At 41.4% G+C, this 15,145-nt stretch overlaps 1 long non-coding RNA gene across 1 annotated transcript; it reads right to left on the bottom strand.

The window, feature by feature from the left end:
• Positions 1-5,909: 5,909 nt before the first annotated feature.
• On the bottom strand, positions 5,910-14,690 carry LOC120530511. Its single transcript, XR_005633974.1, has 3 exons — positions 14,472-14,690; positions 6,969-7,124; positions 5,910-6,002 (listed from the first exon to the last, which is right to left on the bottom strand). It is a non-coding gene; the product is annotated as an uncharacterized LOC120530511 (long non-coding RNA).
• Positions 14,691-15,145: the final 455 nt, after the last annotated feature.

Raw genomic sequence — 15,145 nt, 5'->3', positions numbered from 1 at the left:
GGCCCTTGCTAGGGTCATCCTCAATAAAATCTGTGATCACTTGCTCACCTACCAGTGACCGGAGCAGTCTGGTTTTACTCATGAGACGTCTACCATCAACCGCATCCTGGCACTAAAAGTTCTCATGGAGCGCAAACGCAAATATCGGCAGAGTTTCTTTGCAGCCTTTGTTGATTTTCATAAAGCGTTCAACTCAGTTGATCGAGCTGCCCTGTGGGACATCCTAAGGGTTTGCGGGATCCCCTCAAAGTTGCTGCATATCATGACTGGCCTGTACACTGGTACTGTGAGTGCTGTGCAGAGTGAAGGCAGAACATCTGTGTTTTTCCCAGTTGATTCTGGGGTTTATCAGGAGTGTGTTTTTGCTCCTACTCTGTTTATTGCTTGTATGGACTAGGTATTGGGCAAGGTCGTGGGGTCCAGCAGCTATGGGGCATCTGTTGATGAAGAAAGATCAACTGATCTTGACTTTGCTGACGATGCTGTGATCTTCGCGGAGTTAATGGAGGCTCTGATCAGGGCTCTCAAGAGACTGAGCTAGGAGTATGTGGCTGGGCAAGATCTGTCTGCAGAGAGAGTGTCAAGAGGTTTACTTACCTTGGCAGTGACATTCATGTCTCTGAATGTTCCTATGAAGTCAGTAGATGGATTGGGAGAGTATGGGGGATCATGAGGTCGCTGGAAAGGGGTGTGTGGTGCTTCCGATATCTATGCAAAGGATGAAGGTCCACGACTTTAGAGTCCTGGGGCCTCATGTATAAATAGTGCGTACGCACAGAAATGTTGTGTAAGAACTTTTCCACGTTCAGATCGCGATGTATAAAACCTACACTTGGCGTAAAGCCACACACTTTTCCACGGTACCTCATGCCTTGTCGTACGCAAGTTCTCCGCTCAGTTTTGCAAACTGGCGGCACCCAGCGTCAAAGCAATGGTACTGTTCTTGTGTGATTACTCATTATTTTCATGACGCGGCTTTATAAATACACAGAAACTAACAGCATATTGTTTATTAGTGTAATGCATCTGATTGTAATTAACTCGTAACAATATAATGGTCCAGGGAACAGCCATAGTATTCCAAATACCATAACTGCTTTAGCGTTGTTACTCTCACTTCTTCTTCTTCTTCTTCTTCTTCTTCTTTCAGCTCCTCCCGTTAGGAGTTGCCACAGCGGATCATCTTTTTCCATATTACTCTCACTGCACGACTCGGAGTATTTATATCACTGTATCTGAGTGTGAATCACAGCAGCAGCTGATCGGAAAGAGAATTATCGGTATACAGCTTTAAGGACACGCTGTCTCAGCCACTGCAAAATGTTTTAAAGCCTTTCCTGTACAGACCTCGTGGTTCATAAACAGTTTCATCCTAAGAACTTTAAATGCACTCAATCAATTGCTCCTTGTAGAACGGTTTGTACTTATAAGTACAATCACCCCACTGTAAACTTGCACTACAGTTATAATATCTCACAACCTGGGCCACTTTATAAAGCGCGTATTTACATATGATGACAATATCATTTTTAAGGTGAAATGCAGCAAAATATGTTTGTTAAATTATACACATAAAACTTTAACTTCATTTAAATAATCTATATTCTTCACTGGGAGTGTCGTGAAGGATAGAATAATTAAACATGTACTACGAAGATATTTCAATGTTCTTTAAACGTTTTGAAGAATCTGCGCTAAGCTTACAGATGGCTTAACGTCTATTACAGAGCTGATTTTATGGCGATCGGTTACTTGGGGAAAGAAAAGCAAGGACTCTTGGGGCGGCCACGCCAATACAGTATATATTGAATATAAAACAGAAAGAGAAAATAACAACACAGCTAAAAACGCCGCGACAAATTTCGACAAAAGATAAATGCTTGTCATGAGCACGAGGCTCATGAAACACATGTTTAATAATGTGCTTTAGCTCCTATCATCATGAAAATGACATCACGTATACATCTCAGTATTTTAGTTATTCAGAGAGCTGTAATATCACAAATGTAATGGACTCTGTGTCCAGTTGGAAGAAGAGAGCCAGTTTAAGAAGCAAGTAGTGATTCACACACATAGAGCACATACGAGTAGAAGATCAAATACAAAACAAAGCATTTAACGTGCTACTTTAATTACGATGTAATTTTGAGAAACTGGTTAATTAAACGATTTTAAGATGAAGTTTATGATGTTCTACTAAATGACAAAATAAACTACGTGATTAAAGTGGAAAATTCGAGATTAAAGTTGACATTTCGTGCTTTTTCCCCACCGTGTGCCTTTTTTCTCTGTACCCTAATAAGCTGTCATATGACACTCAGACAGTGGGCTTACAACTCTTCTTTTCACGGCAACTTTGATATGTGACTTCATTTTTATTTCTGGCACTGTGCGATTTTGTGAATGTGAGCTTTCAAGTTTCTCCAACAGCTATGTCACTCGATCAACTTCATTTTGTTAATTATACCACGGTTTATTTGAACAAATAGTATGTTCTTCCTTAGCCTCCACTTGGTATTCGCTGAAATTCTTATATTTTCCCCGTGCTTTTCCCATTGTCTTTTCACAGAAGGCTGCGCTTAAGGGCGATTTATATTGATTTGCATATTCAAATAGGCGTAATTCTGGGAGGATTTGGGGTGTTACAAAATGCGCGTGCACAAGCGTTAGTTTTCACGCTGATCGGGATTTATGTAGCGGAAGAACGTGGAAGTTGGAGTACGCACAGATTCCTGCATCTGGATTTTTCTGTGCGTAAGCACATTTCGGCTTTTGTGCTTACGCCATGTTATAGTGCAAGTTCTACGCACGGCATTATACATGAGGCCCCTGGTGTTTCCTGTCTTGCTATATGGTTGCGAGACATGGACACTATCCAGTGACCTGAGATGAAGACTGGACTCTCAGAGAATCCTTGGGTACCACTGGTTTGACTTTGTGTCAAATGAGTGGTTGCTCATGGAGTCCGAAATGAGGCACATTACTTGCATTGTGAAGGACTGTCAGTTACAGCACTACGGTCATTTGGCGCAATTCCCAGAGGGTGATCCAGCTCGCTGTTTCTTCATTGTTGAGGACCTGAGTGGTTGGACCAGGCCAAGAGGACGCCCACGTAACATCTGGCTGTGGCAAATAAAGGGTCATTTCTGGAGGGTGGAACTGGACCGCGTGTCTGCCTGGGGGTTGTCAACCAGTATCCGAAGTGGTGGGTGCGGCAACACACTATACCAGTGCATTCTCCCCAACTTGACTTGACTTGACCATCTGTTGGAATGAACGGGACGTAGCAACCAGAGATACACACAGAGAGACACATAGACACTTGTACTTTTATTAAGATGGATCATATTACAGTTTAAGAATTTGTTTTTATATGTTATTTTTTGGTATCTTTTGTTAGAATTGTACTACTGTCACTATCCTGATGAGACATGCAAAAAAAGGTTATGTTGTACTTTGGACACTTAACAACAAACTGTAACTTGAACTTGAAATTCAACTCAGACTGCCAAATAGTGAAGCATTTCAACTCCTCCACAGTACAATGGCGGCCGGATTTACACCATTCTAATCAAAGCCTGACATTTTGCATAGTGATCTTAGGGTTGTGTGCATCTGCTTGGCCATGAAAACTCATTTCATGAAGTTCTCAATGCACTGTGTTTGTACCGATGTTCCTTCTAGAGGCAGTTTGGACCTCAGTTGTGAGAGATGCCACAGAGGAGAGGTGATTTTTATGCACTATACGCTATGGCTTGGTGAGTTTGTGTGGTCTACCACTTTGTGGCTGAGCTGTTGATGCTTCTTTATGCTTCCAAGTCACAATAATAATGCTTGCAGTTGTCTGGGACAGATCTAGAAGAGCAGATATTTCACATAGCGATTTGTGGCAAAGGTGTTATCCTATGACAGTGCCACTTTTGAAGTCACTGAGCTCTTTAGTGTGACCCATTGTAGTGGTAGACCACCTATACCCAGTACAGTTTTGGGCCTTTGGACAGAGGCATGTGACGTGGGGAGGAATCCATCTGTATGACCTTCTGCCCTGAGTGGCTGACTTTGGGGTCTCTCACTGGAAGTCCTAAGGGGTTGTCGACGCCCACAGAGACAGAGGGTTTGCTAGGACGTGGTCTGGGTCGGTGGCAATCTCAAATGCCAGCTGCATGACCCTCTGCCTTTGGGGCTCATTCGCGGTTCCTCTCAGGCAGGCCTTCATGTCACCCTGCTCTACTAAGTCTGAAGGGCACCATGATATCCTTTCCCAGAAGCCTGGTCCAAGCCAATATACAATACAATACAATACAGTTTATTTTTGTATAGCCCAAAATCACACAGGAAGTGCTGCAATGGGCTTTAACAGGCCCTGCCTTTTGACAGCCCCCCAGCCTTGACTCTCTGAGAAGACAAGGAAAAACTTCCAATAAAAACCTTGTAGGGAAAATGGAAGAAACCTCGGAAAGGCAGTTCAAAGAGAGACCCCTTTCCAGGTAGGTTGGGCGTGCAGTGGGTGTCAAAAGTAGGGGGTCAATACAATACAATACACAGAACAGAACAATTCCTTAATACAGTATAATAATAAAAATAAGTACTGCAATAAGTAGCAGTATGTTCCTGTGTACCACTGCCAGAAAGCGTCCTAGAAAGCAGGATGGAGGTCTGAAGGGATTGGTGGGACCGAGGCTGGCCCCACTGTGCCCAGGGGGAGAACTGAGAGGCCTATGCAGATCTCAGGCTGTCCCGGTACCCATTTCAAAACCCTAGTTCAAGCCAAACAGGGGACTTAGAAATTTTGCAACAGTGTGAGGGTTCCTCCTGGTGCAGGACAATGCCTGGCCTCATGTGGCCAGTGTATATAGGCACTTCCTGGCCTGCTCATTTCCCAGATATGAATCCAATTGAAAACCTCTAGGACATTATATATCAGTGCATTCAACACTCACCGATGCCCTGGTCCAGGTGTGGGAGGAGATCCCCTAGAACACCATCTGCCATCTCATCAGGAGCAGGTTCAGATATAGGAGCCATACACACTTACTGAGTCACATTAAGAGTTGCTGTGATGAAATTCACACAAGTTGGATCAGCCTGTGATTTCAGATTTTAACTTTGATTTTCGGTGTGATGTTGAATCCAGCCCTCAATGGGTTGGTGATTTTGGTTTCCATTGCCCATTATTACATAATTTTGATCCTAATGAATTACACAGTATTACTCAATAAAAATTTTCCACTTGAATATTTTATTCATAAAGAGCAGATGTATGATTTAAGTGTTCCTTATAATTATATGCAATGAGTAAGTAATAGCAATAACAATGAAAAAATCAATTCAATCACAATGATTTGTCTTTTATGAAAGACATGTTCAAGCAAATAGCAATTAGTAAAACAGAAAGCAATATAGTATAAAAGATGAAAGCACTTTGAGCTACTTTTTGTATGAAAATATGCTATATAAATAAATGTTGTTGTTGTTGTTGTTGAAAGGGGTTTGAGTTTCTCCTATTCAGCCTGCTCCCCCGTCCATCTGTGCTAGTTACTACATGGAGAAAAGTGAAAATGCCAAAGGATTCTAAAGAGTATGCCATGTACGGATTGTTCTGAGTAGCAGTAGCTTTAAATGGAAAGGAAGTCGAGAAAAGTCGTGAAGTCGAAATAACAAAATGAAGGCCATAAGCGTGACGATATCGATAACAACAACATTTATTTATAGAGCATGTTTTCATACAAACCGTGTAGCTCAAAGTGCTACACAACAGGCTGGAGAAAAACCAAAATCTGCAGGGGTTCCATGGCCAAAAGACCACCCAGCCCCAACTGGGCAGTTCTACCTAACATAGATGTTCTAGATCAGTCCTTATGGTTTTCAGGCTTCACATGGATGAAACTGAAGATGATGGTGGTCATGTAGACATCTGGGATATCTGCCATTCAATCCATAAACACAGGGGAAGGTTGGTACCTTGATCAGGTGGTGGAGGCGCAGATCACCACACTGAAGAACTGGAAGAGACAGCAGAGAATGGTACAGATTATTAGGAAACTGCAGAACCCAGAGGAAAATAATAATGCATTTTCAGCAGGTTTTTTTTTTTAATTGTTCTACAGTATTAGCCTGGCGAGTTTCTGTTGGTAAAGTATTCCAAATTTTAGGTGCATAACAGCAAAGAACGGCCTTACTATTTCTTTTCAGGTTGGCGATTGGAATTATAAGCAGACCTTCATTTGAAGATCTGAGGTTACGAATTGGAGTGTAAGGTGAAAAACATTTCAAAATATAGGACGGGGTGAGATCATTTAAGACTTTGTAAACCACCAGTAATATTTTAAAGACAATTGCAAATGACATGGGTAACCAACGTGACAAAGCTAAATCTGGTGAGATGTGCTCAGATTTTCGTTTTCTAGTTAAGATTCTTGCTGCTGCTTTTTGCATTAATTGTAACTGATTGATGTCTTTCTTAGGTAGTCCTGAGAGGAGTGCATTACAGTAATCTAGTCGACTGAAAACAAAAGTGTGAACTAATTTTTCAGCATCTTGTAAAGTTATAAGTCATCTAACTTTGCTGTATTATTTAAGTGAAGAATACAGTCCTAGTAATTTGATTAATATGTAATTTAAAATGTATTTAAGAGTCAGTAATTACCCCTAAATTTATTACCCCTGACTTGACTTTTAAACCTAAGGGATCAAGTTTATTTCTAATACCCTCACTGTATCCTGTTTTGCCAGTCACTAAGATTTCTGTTTTCTCCTTATTTAGTTTGAGAAAGTTAATTCTCATCCATTTGGAAATATAAGTAAGACAAAGGATCATATAGATAATAACGTCAGGGTAATCAGGTGCTACTGACATTGTGAGCAGGGGGGCTGAAAACACCCCTAGAAGACAGGTATGCTCCTCAAAATCCCCTCTTAAGAACACTGATGGACTACCTTCACATTGCTCCCTTACTTGCTGGACTTACTTGCGGCTGCTCTGTCGCATGATATGCTTCTTGAGCTGTGCTTCGCATACTTAAAAACCTGAACAGCACCTGTCCTTTTTGGCCAATTGCTTGTCTCTCTCTCCTCTTCCGAACATCCACTGCTCCTGTTGGGGGTCCCGCTCCTGATGCGCACCCCTTTTGAAAGAGAGAAATGTTTGTTTGAAATGTTTGGAATAAAGTTCCTGTCTCCACAATCTCCTGTGTTTCTGTGCAAATCTGTGACCCAAGCGTGACAATATATACAGTTGTGTGTCTTCTGCATAGCACTGGTCGCTCACCTTGTGATTTGAGATAATCTAACCTAAGTAAAGCATACAGATCAAAATATGAGACCAAACAAAGCTCAGGATATGAACTGAAGTCAGGAAACAGTGTGGGATTCTGTATCCAAAAGGGAACACATGACCAGAGCCAAATCGAGTAGACATTAATTGAAGAAACAGAAGAAATTTCCATCACCAAAAAATACTGTCTCACACGTGTGAATAGGAGGCAGCTAAAGGGCTTAACGACTGGTAGTAACATATCTGCCCAGAGGGCGGTGGGGTGCACTGACTCTTTTTCCTGCAGATCTTTCCCGGGAAATCCTACCAGGAGCTGCTGCATCAACAGGGGACACATTTTTGGTCCCGGGCCTGAGGACAACATCATTTCCGGTCCTTGCCCCGAGGATGACGTCATTTCCTCCAGACTCCCTATAAAACCTCACTCCCTTCCTCTGGATTTTAGTTCTGTTTTGGACTCTGTCTTGAAAACACTACTCGCTCTAAATTTCTTTTACTTTTGTAGCCAGGAACACATTACATGGGTAGCTGCCCCAAACCTTTGCAATGTCTGGTGTCCTTCCTTATTACAATACTAACAAAAATAATTGCTAAAGGCTGAAATATCAGATGATCAGGAAATCCACGATGTTGACCATTATATAGTCATATTGATGTAGCAACATAGTGCCAGTCAACAGAAATGGCTGATACCATAATAAATCAATAACGGGTCCATGAAAGAATCAAATTCATTTTTAGTATCACGTAAAACATGTTGTGTAGATGTAACCAATGGATTCTTTGATTTTCTAAACTCTCAAAACGATATGTGAAAAAATTTAAAAGATCAAGGAAAAGTCATAAGAAAGTTTAAACTGCCAGCCAGATCATGACAGATCTTTACAGGGAATGGCATTCACTTCAGGTTATCAGGGACTGAGGGAAGTGCATAGCAAGTAGCTCAGCAGCCCTGGCTCTAACGGCTCATAACAAGTGGAGGATTTTGTCCCAAGGCACAATAATTACAAGTGCACATCAGGGCAGTCATGGGTAAGCCTCATATTCTTCAGGGTCTCTCATCTCATTTTACACATCACACTAACACCAACCAATCATCTTCAGTATAAACTATTTTACTCACTCTGATTGGTTAGGAGGTGAGTAACCCAGTGTCCATTGATATTACGGTAGCTCTTTTATCAGTCCAGTGTGATCTTACTCAGGTGAGGTTCTGCCAAACTATAAGATGAAAACTGAAACTGTCACTCAGGTGACAAAGCGGAAAGTGTGATCACATCGGCATGACACACATCAGTCCACACATTGCCAGTGTGTAAAACAGCATCATCTCCTTACTAACTGGTGCTTGGATTTCAAATTATTCTGGGAAAAAAAACTGCCTGCAAAAGAGATGCTTGTTTGAGCATCTGGCAATGTTGCTGCCTGGGGAACACCTTTTCAAGGTGGTCACCTCACTGTTTGTAATCCACATTCAAACAATTTGATGCCTTTGCTGTTTCTTTGATTCCGACTACTGTGAACTCCTCTGACTGAGTGTTTCATTTCTTGCTTTTTGGCTGTTTAAATACCTGCTCATGAATCTGGACCTAATTTCTAAATAAAATGAGGGCAACACGGTCAATTACAACCTTACCCATCTCATCACACTCCAGATAGTTAAAGTAAATTCCCAACTACAATATATATATAGGAAAGTTTAGGCTAATCTGTGGCTTACATCAAATATTACAAGACAATAAAAAACGCTGTGACTGTGCTACAAGTTCCTGCTCAAAAAGGGCCTTGGAAATCAAAGTGAGGGGACAAGATCAGCAGCAGAGAATCAAAAACAACCACAGAGAGGAGCAGTAAAGATCTAATACTGTCAGTGCCCATATTAAGGAAACTCCATCAAGACAAGTTTGAGCTTCACCAAGAATGATGAGCAGCTTTAGCAGACACAGTAAAGCCCTGATTATTCAGAATGCACAAGGCCAAACAGATGAAGATGTGCTAAGCTCCAAAAGTAACTTTGTGAGGCCTTTTTCATTACATGTTAGGGCATTTTGGATACTCCATGACAGACATCACTGTTCCCTGCTATTAGCTGAGGTACTGTGACCACTGCAAAGGCCGAACTTAACAAGCCATATGAAAAGCCAGGCACGCCAGCTGTGTCTTTAATTCTTAATAACTCCAACCTTAATTAAGAACAAAATGAACAAGTTTTTTGAATTGAATTTATCATAATAAAGAGGTAACAATAAACTAGTGGCTGTTAACCAAGAAATGATTCCAAACCTAATGGAAACAGTCCACAAAGAAAAAGGCATTTAAGAGATAAGTTGGTATTTGTCAAATCAAAGTTGTTTCTCCACAATCATGGTATATATTACTCTGTCACATAAACTGCATTCTAAAGTTAAATGTTTTTTTTATAAATTTTACAAATGCCTTGTCTGTTCTTGCAGATTACAATATGACTTAATGGTACAGAAGTCAATAGATGAATATTTTAGAAAATATGAGCCATCCTTGTCATAATGAAAGGAAACTAGAAATAATTATATTATCTCAGATTCTTAGAACTAATTTTCCAGAGGTAAGAATACATTTCCTGATCATTTGTCTGCACACAGCCTTCATCATGGTTGGAGCTATGACAACCCAACAAGCTTATACATCAGACAAAAATCTACCAAACACAGTTTAAGAATAAAGTAAAACATACATACATTTACTTATTTGGCTGACACCTTTATCCAAGGCGACTTACAACATTCATGACAGAGTTGGTTACAATTGACGCACAGACAGGTGAAGTGACTTGCTCATGGTCACACAGTGTCACTAGTGGGATTTGAGCTCATAGACTTGGGGTTTGAAATCCAAAGCCTTAACCACTACACCCTAGAGACTCATTCACAGGCTTTTTTTTTGTTATTTTTGTAACAGTTCAACAAAGTATGTGTCGTTTATAAAGCTCCTTCTCCGCCTCCATCTCCTTTCAGTTCTCCACATGAGCGTTTACCCTCTGCCCTCTACTCTCACTCTTAAGATGAGGCAGAGTGGCTTCTTTTGTGTCAAACCCGGGAGCACTTCTGGTGTCAGAGTATTGCATGCTTGAAGCACTTCCAGGTCATAGGGAAGTTATCCAAAATAGTAAGTTTCATTCCTTACAGTGCCCCCTGCAGCGCCCAAGGACCCTACAGGATTGCATTTCTGGACTACAATACCCAGGCAACACTGTGGGTGTCCAAACTGAGCTCCAGTGAGGGGACCACTGCTGCCTTTAATGCCTGGGGACAAAAGGTTCACTTGTCCCTTGTCCATCTGTTATTTGATCATTCTGACTAGGACATAAACTGGCGACCAGCTGGGTTGTGTCTCCAATCTGGGCTCCAGGTGGGCAGGATTGCCACTCCATCTAATCCAGCATTTATAGCTTATTATCTTACTTTTGCTTCTTCAATTCTGTTTCTGCAATGGTTATGTTCTGCCAGAGCTTGTAACAAAAGACAAATGTGTCCTCAAATAATAGTGAATTGGCACCGCTAAAGTCACCCATGAGCATGTGTGTGTGTATGTGTGCGTATTCAACAGCCGACCCTGCCCTGGATAAACAGATTAGTAACATGGATAGATTATTTTTATCATTATTATTATGCCCAAAGTGGAGAAAAATATATGAATAGATTAATGTTATTCCTAACATTTATCCAGTGTTGACGCAGAATTCACTTTTCGGCACGTCGCTTTCCACTTGTTCCGATTCAGAGCATCCTCATGGATGGCGTTGACTTATCATCCCTCAGCAGATTGAACCAGAGTTTCATTGGGGACCTGCGTGGCTACGGATCAAATGGCCATACTATAGATTAATAAATGGAATATATTGAGCAGAGCAGATATTTTTTTTTTTGGGGAGCATGTACTGATAGAGTTTATAATATTAATAATAATAATAAATGGCCCAGTGGTGATTCTGCTTTCTCGTAGTGAAGGAGACTGGGGTTCACAAGTGCATGAAGATTGCTTGTTATTCTCAGATACTACGGTTTCTTCCCACCCATGTTGTATGTCTGCAAGTTTCACCCTGCTTTGGAGTGGCACCCAATCCATGGACTGTTCCTGCCTTGTGCTTAATGTGTGCTGTTATCGTCCCCAGCTGACCTGTGACCCTGCCCTGGATAAGCCAGTTGGGAAGACAGAATAATGGATGGATGGATGGATGGATGAATGTCAGTCTGTACAGTACTTGTCACTTAAATTACATGATACATGCTTGCTCAACATTCTCTCACATTGTTGCACACGTATGCGTTATCAATCAAGTGTCATTAAGAAATCATTGTAACCTAAAGAAATAAGCTTCTGTATAGTGAAAAAATAAAAGTAACAGTAAGTGTGCCATTTTCAGTTATTATTGTCTAATTATCTATAGAAAAGAGATATCAATTTACATCTGAACATCAGTATTCAATAATGTCAATGATGGGCGCTTGGTGATGTCTTTCTGAGGTGAATCCATGTGGTGGAAGACAATTGGGTTTGTTGGCGAAGTGAAACTTACAGCTGGTCTCTTTGAAATGGCTGAATCTCATTACAGTAGTCTCCTTTTTGATTTTTTACCTTCTTAAAAAAGCATGGATACGCTGTTTTGTAATTTGTGTACAATCTCCAGAAAGTGGATCAATACTCAACAACAGTTTGGACATATTCAGTAAGTTTTAGAGCTTTTTCTATCACCTATGGACTTGTGTACCCTTTTGCCACAATGTAAAAACAGAGAAGACGTTTTTAAAATTTAGAAAAAAATATTTTACTTTAGAATTCAATTTCATGTAACAATTTAACATTTATGATGATTCTGATTAAATAAATCCAACTTGAATAATACCGGTGCACAAAATGATGGTACCCATTGATAAATACCAAATATGATTATAAAATAAAACAACAAGTATCTTATATATAAACGTTGTGGAACATGCCCCGGACACAGACAGGCAGACACGTTTGAATCACCCCACACACGTTTATTATACAGTTCCATATATACAGATAAGTGCTCACAGTCCCCAAAGTCCTGGCCACAAAACAACAATCCCTTCTCTCTTCAGGCCACCTCCTGGTCTCCTCCCAGACCTCGTCCATCTTCCACCCGACTCAAGTCCTGAATGAAGGGAGGTGGCCCCTTTTATAATCACCCGCATGTACTCCAGGTGTCTCCTGGCAATCTTCCACCGACACGCCCCAGTGCATCCCCGGAAGCACTCTGGGCATCCCTGCTCCTCTTCCCCCAAGCACTTCCAAGTGTGGCGGAAGTGCTGAGGTCCAGGGCTCCAAAGGCATTGGGCCCCCCCTGGTGGTGACCACGGTCCCCTACAGGGTTGAGCTTCAAAGCTCTGTACCCGTGGTCCCCATAGGTACCAGGGTGGTCGCCCCCACGTGGTCTGAGGAAGGAGTAAGCCCTCTTCCGGTCCTCCTGGGTGTCCCCCCCCAGCCATCTCCAACAATGTCTATGCGTGGAACTGTATGTGTCTGTCTGTCTGGCCCAGAATTGAGAGGTACACAAGCGAGGTGAGCACATCAGCAAAACGAAACCTCCGAAGAAAGACAAACTCGTTTAGCCGCTTATGCACAAGCGAAGCGAGCATGTTGGCAAAACAAAACCTCCTAGCAGAGAGATGCCCAGAGTAGTTCCTTTCAATTATCTGACATTTCTACATTTCAATTTTTTTTTTGACAATTTCAATAGTTTCTAGGATCCCATGCTTTTTACAGCGTGGCCTTACACAGCTAGTATAATAATAACAAAAGTGAAAAATGCAAGTTAAACCAATTTCTACAGGTTTCCAAATTCCAGAAAAAATAACAACCAGAAGAAAAATATGTGAAAAATATCACGATAATAGTGGTTAAATATTAAACGAAAAGAGGAAAAATAAGGACACCACAGTGACTTGGGTAGACTTGTGGTAGATGAAATGTATGATAAGTAAATGTAAAGTATTAAATGTCGGAAGTAAAAATTGAAGTACACAATGGGAGGTCTGAATATGAATGTGCCCCTTCAGGAGTGAATCATCACTACCAACATCCAGAGAGTGCTCATAAAATTATTAAGATATCTAACTGAATGTTAGGTTATATAGCGCCTTGATATGTAGAGTACAAGTCCAAGGAGGTAATGCTCAAGCTTTATAAGGCACTGGTGAGGCCTCTTCTGGAGTACTGAGTGCAGTTTTGGTCTCCAGGCTACAAAAAAGACATAGCAGCACTAGAAAAGGTCCAGAGAAGAGCAGCTAGGCTGACTTCAGGGCCACAGGAGATGAGTTATGAGGAAAGATTAAAGGAGCTGAACATTTTCATTTTAAGCTAAAGGGGATCAATAGACGCCATGATTGAAGTGTTTAAAATTACAAAAAGGAATTAGTCCAGTGGATCAAGGCCATTGCTTTAAAAGGAGTTCATCAAGAACATGGGGACACAGTTGTAAACAGTTAATGTTACCCAAATGTTGGGAAGTTTCTCCACACAAATAGAACCATAGACACATGGAATAAGTTACCAAATAGTGGGATAGACAGCAGGACTTTAGGAATCGTCAAAACTCAACTTGACCTTATTTTGGAGGAATTCAGTGGATAGGATTGGTGAGCTTTGTTGGGCTGAATGGCCTGTTCTTATCAATATTTTTGTAACTTTATAATGTTTTATAATATAAAAATGAATTTAAGCAAGCAAAACAAACAAACTATAATTTATAACAATGCGTAAAGAATATTTTAAAAACAACATAAAGGTTAAATTAATGACAGCACATTTAAGGCTGGTTGTTTTGTAACTATAATAACAAAAATAAACCAAATCAGTATTTAAGCTTTGATTGTTCTTCACAACTCTGTGCCCTCCAGTGTACCAGCAAGAATCCCACCCGTTAAAGCTCAACAACCTGCTGGTGTGCCAAATGTTAGAGTAGAGTAGTTCTTTGTGGCACTGTGCGGGATGCGTGTAATTTGCCAAACCTAACAGTAATTCATTTTCGAAATTATTAAAAGTAGCTTCCCTTATGCTGGTGCCCAGTCATGCACCGCATCTTCCATGTGGGGCACTAAATTTTGCCTCGTTCAGCCCTTGTCAGGTTGGTAGTGTTGGGCTAACTGACAAATGTAGGGTGAGTGTACGCTGAGAATCGTAAAAAGCAGCTTACCCCTGTGTTAGTAGCAAATCTTGGCCCAGTTTACCCATCCAAAAGATCTTTTGTGAAATATCCTAGAGTCCTGGTGGTGCTGAAGGTTCAGCTTTGCTCAGATCATGCCTGCATCTTAGGTTGTGCTCCTTGTGACCACTAGAGGGTGCAACATGCTAGCCTCTCTGGTGCTGGCCTCTGTGACCTATTTTTCATTCCATGAGTCGATATCTCCTTGAACTTCAGGGAGGGAGAGAGAGAGAGAGAGAGAGAGAGAGAGAGAGAGAGAGAGAGAGAGAGACTGGGGGAAAAAAATCTCTTGAAAGAAACATCCGCACTAATGACATCTGAAGTCACAATCCGCTCACACGACATCCATTGGGCTCCAGTCTATTTTTATTCCCTGGCATGGAGCCGGCAGTCAGGCGGGGAGCGACCTGCTTGCCCGGGTTATGTTTTCGTGCGAGAGTTGTTGTGTGCTCACTCAAAAGCTATCTATTGTGACAGCCCGTGAGGTTTTAACATGCTGTGTTTCCATCTTTGTGACTCAGCGAAAGGGGTTTGTTTAACAGCTGCCAAATGCCAGCATTTCTGCTGCATTAAACCCATGTAGCCACAGAGACTCTGGCAAGTGCTGCCAGTCCACTGGGAGCTCTCGGGCGGCTCAGTGCGTGTCAGCTGCCTTTTCACACAAC

The sequence above is a fragment of the Polypterus senegalus genome, chromosome 6 (genome assembly GCF_016835505.1).
Source record: "Polypterus senegalus isolate Bchr_013 chromosome 6, ASM1683550v1, whole genome shotgun sequence".
Taxonomy (NCBI): Eukaryota; Metazoa; Chordata; class Cladistia; order Polypteriformes; family Polypteridae; genus Polypterus; species Polypterus senegalus.
Note: the sequence above shows the minus strand (reverse complement) of the source record. Positions and strands in the feature narration are given on the sequence as shown.